Here is a 6000-nt window from a genome sequence, read left to right as displayed (position 1 = left end):
GATTTTTGAATAGCCTCAGGGCTTGAAGCAATTAGTTATCTGATCTCTCCATCACCTGCATGTTCATTGGAGGCTCTGCAGGACCCATCAGAAATTGGACCCTGACCCACAAATTGGGTCCTGACCCACAGTTTGAGAAACACTGCATTAGCTGGTGTGCTGGCATTGGTGGTACATCAGTGCAGTTTGGTGTTTGTGTCACCCCCATCAGTATATCCAGGGTGACAATAGTGGGTCTGAAATTGGGCTTGTAGAACTATTGTAGTACATATGTCCAAAGGCATACCATATGTTATGCTCCAGACTGGTGTTTCTGAACTATAGGACTATACTCTTCCCCTCATCTTGGGTTTTCCCCCTTCCCCCCTTAACAAAAATTTTTCATATTTGGCAGCTTCCTCTACATCAGTGGTTCCCAAACTTTTTAGCACCAGGACCCACTTTTTAAAATGATACTCTATCGGGAGCCACCTAGGTTTACTAGACTTTTTAAAAAGGTGAACTAGAAATAAATAAATAAATAATGTGTTTGTTTATAAGTAATAATAACCAGAAAAAAGACCCTCAAACTTTCTATATTTACTCATGCTTGCAAACTGCAGGAACTCTGTTCACTGCAAAGCAGTTAACAGCTGCTTTGCAAACTGCAGGAGCTGAGCTCTTTGCAGGGTAATTAGCAGCTATGGTATCTGATTTTTGAATAACTTCAGGGCTTGAGGCAATTAGTTCTGATCTTTCCATCATCACCCTTTGGCCACCCATCAAAAATCAGGTCATGACCCACCAGTGGCTTCTAATCCACCATTGGGGAACCACTGCTCTACATTTTGAGATTGTAATCAGGTCCCTAGTTCATATTGCACAGCACCAATTTCTTTAATAATTGATACCATATTTATTATCTATCAGTATTATGAGAGTTGCATGGCATGAAATTGCCTGTTTTAACTTGATTGAAGCCCAAGAAGACTCTGCCTTTAATATTTTGCATTAGCAAGCTGAAGTTGAAAGCTGCTTTTTTCAGTCAGGCAACAGGATCTTTAAAGTTGCTAATCTACACCAGTGGTTCCCAAACTGTGGGTCAGGACTGACTGGTAGGCTTTGACCTCATTTTTGGTGGGTTGCCAGAGTGAGGGAAAGATCAGAACTAATTTCCTCAAGCCCTGAGGCTATTCAAAAATCGGACACTGTAGCTGCTAATTACCTGCAAAGAGCTCAGCTCCTGCAGTCTGCAAGCATGTGTAAATATAGGGAGATAAATGTTTTAGGGTCTTTTTCTCGTTACTATTTATTTATTTGTTTATAAATTCTTTCTAGATCACCTTTTTTAAAAGTCTGGTTAACCTAGGTGGGTTCCAACAGAGTGTCATTTAAAAAAGTGGGCCCCAGTGCTAAAAAGTTTGGGAACCACTGCTCTACACCCTTCCCCAGGAGTAACTGCACTAAACCCAGTGGGACTTCCTTCCAGTGACACACGCTGAGGGTCGTGGGGCACAATTGCCATCCTGTCATGCACACTTCCTTGGAAGCGAGAGCCCAATCCTATGCATGTCTACTCAGAAGAAAGTGCCATTATGGCCAATGGGCCTTACTCCCAGGTAAGAGTGGCCAGGAGGGCAGCTCAGTTCAGGACTAAAGCGGTGCTCAGAGGTGCAGTGCGGCTCCTCAGCAGGTCTTCTGACGCACTGCCTTGCAGGGGAGCAAGCCCGCTGAAGCCGGTGGGTCTTCTTTCCAAGGAAGGGAAGCGCAGGACAGCCCTCGTGGCGATGACGCAGCAGGAGGAAGCCGGGACTCCGCAGGGGGCTCGCCCTGCGCAGCAGCCCCTTCGAACGCCCGGCCTCCTCGCTGCGCAGCCAATCGGCGCTCGGGATACTCATCCTTCGGCCAATCCGGCGCCGCGTTACTTCCGCGCCCGTGTCTGGCCGCCCTCAGTTCCTCCCGCCGGGGCTGCAGCCGTGGCGGTCGTGGGGGCCGCCTGTGCACCTGGCGCCGTCCGCAGCGCTCCGCAGCCACTGAGGATGTGCTCCCCCGCCCCCCAGCGCGCGCCCCCCCGCGGCCGGCCGAGCCCATTCATCTAGCGACTGGTGAGGGGGGGGGACTGGCGCAGGGCAGCAGCGTCGCCTCCACCGTGGCTTTGGGCTGCACCGCAGGCAGGCGTTCAGCAGGGTGTGGGCAGGCGCTGGGGGGGGGGGGAAGCTTCTCTACTCCTTGGGGGTGGGGTGAGTAGCTACTCCTTGTAGGGAAAAGGCAGGCAGTCCCCTCAGAGGTACTGCCACGATGGCCTGGGGCTGCCATCCTGTGCACCCTTTCCTGGGAGTAAGCACCACTGCACACAATGGAGTGGCTTACTCCTGAGTAGACATGCCCACTAACACAACTGTGCTGTGGTTGTGTTAAGATTCAGGGGTGTGCAAACTTTCAACTTTGGGGATCCTGAACCTTTAACCATGGTGTCAGACAGTGTTTCTCAAACTGTGGGTCGTGAACCAATTTCAAGTGGGTCCCCATTCATTTCAGTATTTTAGTTTTTATGTATTAGACTTGATGCCACCATGGTATGTGACTGTATTTAGGAAAGTATTACGGAACTGTACTTTTAACAGACTAAGGGCGCAATCCTAACCCCTTATGTCAGTGCTTTCCAGCACTGGCATAGTGGTGCCAATGGGTCATGTGCTGCATCCTGCAGTTGGGTGTCACTCACGGAGGCCTCCTCAAAGTAAGGGAATGTTTGTTCCCTTAAGTCAGTGCTGCGTTGCCCTTAAGTCAGTGCTGGAAAGCACTGATTTAAAGGGTTAGGATTGCGCTCTAATATGTGTATGCTTTTAACAATGATAATGGGGATTAAGTAATCATGGGGATTACTCCTGAGTGTACATGGATAGGATTGCAGTTTAGGATGGTTAAAAATTTTCCTGTTTGATGATGTCACTTCTGGTCATGACATCACTTCCAGTGGGTCCTGACAGAGTCTTATTCTAAAAAGCGGGTCTTGGTGCTAAAAGTTTGAGAACCACTGGTGTAGGAGCAAGAATTTCCGCAGGTGCAGCTTCTCATCTGTGAGATGACAAGCTGCACCTCCTGAAATTTCCACTTCTATACTACTGTTAAAGATCCAGGATCCCTAAAGTTGAAAGTTTGCCCACCCCTGTATTAAGAGACTGAGGGTGTGGGTGGGTTCATGTTGCTTCTTCTTGCTGGCTGATCCTTGTAGGTCCAACAGCCATTGCATGTAGACTATTTGACTGTGACAAGTCACGTTGCCTGGGATGCATCATGAGGAGGCTAGTCTTAGCGATGGTGGGAGGTGGTCTTGTATTATAAATTAATACAAATATATTATAAAATATAAACACCTGTACATTTTGTCTTTTGTCATTTGGAACTAATGAGTTCCTATGTGAGAAAAAAGTGCTTATTTGTGGCCATCATTTGCTTAAGGATATCACTTCCAGCTCTCAGCAGGCACCATGAATGCTAACTTTGGCCCTCCGTGTGGAACAAGTATGAACAACCCTGCCTTATTTTTTTTCCAGTATTCCTTACAGGGAGAACATATAAGGCAGGGGTGTTCCAACTTTTCACACAGGAGGCTGAAGTTGGCATTCGTTGTGCCTACTGAGGGCCAAAAGTGACATCATTAAGCAAGTGATGGCTAGAAATAAACACTGTTTTAAACATAGGAACTCATTAGCTCCAAATGACAGAAGAGAAAATGTGCAAACATTTGTTTTCAAGATATGAGAGAGCCCACTTATAATGAGGCCCAGATTAATTGCTTCCGGGGGGCCGCATTCTGTCCACAGGCCTTATGTTTGACACCCCTGATATAAGGGAACTCCTACCCCCAAAATTGTCATACACCAAGAAGTTGATAGTGGGTAAGACAAGTACATTGGCTAAGGGTTTAGGCCTAAACTGATAGCAAACCTGAAGTTCAAAGAACTAGTTTTCTATGCCATATCTATTGTTCCTCAATTTTTTGCTAATAGGACTGGCAAATATAATTTTGCTTTTACCTATGGCCCACCTATCCAGACATAAAATCTCTTCTTGCATTCTTTCATTGTTTCCAAAATAGCTTTATATTTTCATATGTCTCAGATTGACTATGTTGAACACAGGTTGCTCACTGATGGTTTACCCTGTCTAGGTCAGGACGCCTTGCCTCTTCTTCCTTTCATCCTGGGATCACTAAGTACACAAAAGCAGGGTGGTTATCTCTGGTGGAGTGTACAGTTCATAGAGCTGAGTACTGATTAAATTAAGTAAACAACCAGTCTTGTCGGAGAATATGTGTCCTCTCCCTATCTAAATAATCTCTAAATCTTGAGCTCATGCTAGAGCGCAAGGCCAGTGCCTACAACAGGAGAAAAGTATAATATTTCAGTGTTGTGTCACCTGTAATGGTCCTACACTAACTACCAGTCAAAGGACATGAACATTAGCTTTTTGTCTCATGAAAAACATAGACTTTCTAAGTAGTTAGTCAGAGAATGGGCAGTTATATGACAAAGAGAAGGAACAAACTAAAACAAAGGTACACTGGAAAGAAGCAGCATTTTCTAGGGTTGATTAAAGACAAACATGGGTTGTATAAAGTATGGGTGTAGCTCAGTGATTTTCAACCATTTTTTGTCTCATAGCACACTGATGAGGTACTAAAATTGTCAAGGCACATCGTCAGTTTTTTTACAACTGACAAGGCACACCATGCTGTTGGTGGGGGGCTCACATGCCCTAATGGCCCTACTAATAAATGACCCTCTCCCAAACTCGCAAGGCACACCTAGAGATCATTTGCGGCACACCACTGTGCCATGGCACAGTGGTTGAAAATGGCTGGTCTAGCTGATAAATTGCGTTTGGAAACCTTGAAGAAAATTCCTTTGCTACATAAACAAGGAAAATGTAACAGATGTAAACAGTGTAACAATGAGTTACAAAGCATGATAGATGTAAGCAACATCAAATCATTATGTTTCTATGGCTTTAGTAGTATGCACTTTTATATATGAAGTATCTAAAAAATAAATGGAAATATTCAATTTAAATCTGCTTTTTGTTGGTAACTTCACTCAGTCCACTTTGGTAATAACAAGTAGTCCAGGGAGAAAGAAACTGTGAGTCAGTTGAACTGTGGTCTGGCCTGCCATTGCCTTTTCTTTACACCTATTAAAAGTAGCATAAAAATATTCTTAGCCATATTGTATCCTGTAAGAATCATGTCCTTTTTTGCCATTCCCGTCATAATACTAAGTATTCACTGAGCATGCTTTGATGATCTTAAGTATGTTTGGTACATTATCTCAGTAGCCTGAGGTCACCAAAAACTGTGTGAGGGAAGTAATGAGTGAATTAGAGGATGGCCAGCTTTTTGAGTTGCAGGGATGGCCAGCTTTTTGCCAGAAAAGATGAAATTTTTCTTTTCTTGGACTGTTTGCTCAGTCAAGAGGTCAACTGGGAAGCAAACAGCCTTCTGGGTATAACCTGCATCTCTGGAAGTGCATAATTATGCCTGACTTCAGCAATCTGTATTTCTGTAGGATCAGAGGCGACAATGTATGGGAGGACAGTTATCTTTGTGGAGATGGTATTCTGTAGCTACATTGCTGCTACCCCCAAGATTCTGAGGAAAGCAACTGCTGTGTTGTTTTCTGCAAGGATGCTACAGAACTAAGCTGCTTTCAGGTCATAATATGTATTTGTGATAAAGTTAGTGCACGTCTGATTAGTTCATCAGTACTGTGGGATCCCACAGTGAATTGTTGTTTCTGCTGCACAAGTACTTGCACTCATAGCTATTTGGCAACCTGTTCTTAGTTGGGTTCCTATCATGTGATCTATCAAGACTAGAGCTTTGCTGAGAGGGCTCTTTGTTCCCTGTCCTTGCACTGTTTGCTTCCTGTTGTTTGTGAACATCTGGATGCCAGAGGGGTGGAGTCTCTGTGTCAATGCCTGTTGATGTTGTTGCTATGCATGGTGGTTCTTTTCAGTAGG

General features: G+C 44.9%; 1 protein-coding gene across 1 annotated transcript in view; it reads left to right on the top strand.

The window, feature by feature from the left end:
• The first annotated feature begins 1916 nt into the window (after positions 1-1916).
• IBTK (inhibitor of Bruton tyrosine kinase) overlaps positions 1917-6000 on the top strand; it is a 62368-nt gene continuing 58284 nt past the window's right edge. Inside the window, exon 1 of the mRNA XM_066612471.1 lies at positions 1917-2084. The gene's annotated coding sequence lies outside the window, so the exon portion shown is untranslated. The remainder of the gene's footprint in view (positions 2085-6000) is intronic.

Source organism: Tiliqua scincoides, chromosome 1, assembly GCF_035046505.1.
Source record: "Tiliqua scincoides isolate rTilSci1 chromosome 1, rTilSci1.hap2, whole genome shotgun sequence".
NCBI classification, from domain to species: Eukaryota; Metazoa; Chordata; class Lepidosauria; order Squamata; family Scincidae; genus Tiliqua; species Tiliqua scincoides.
Note: the sequence above shows the minus strand (reverse complement) of the source record. Positions and strands in the feature narration are given on the sequence as shown.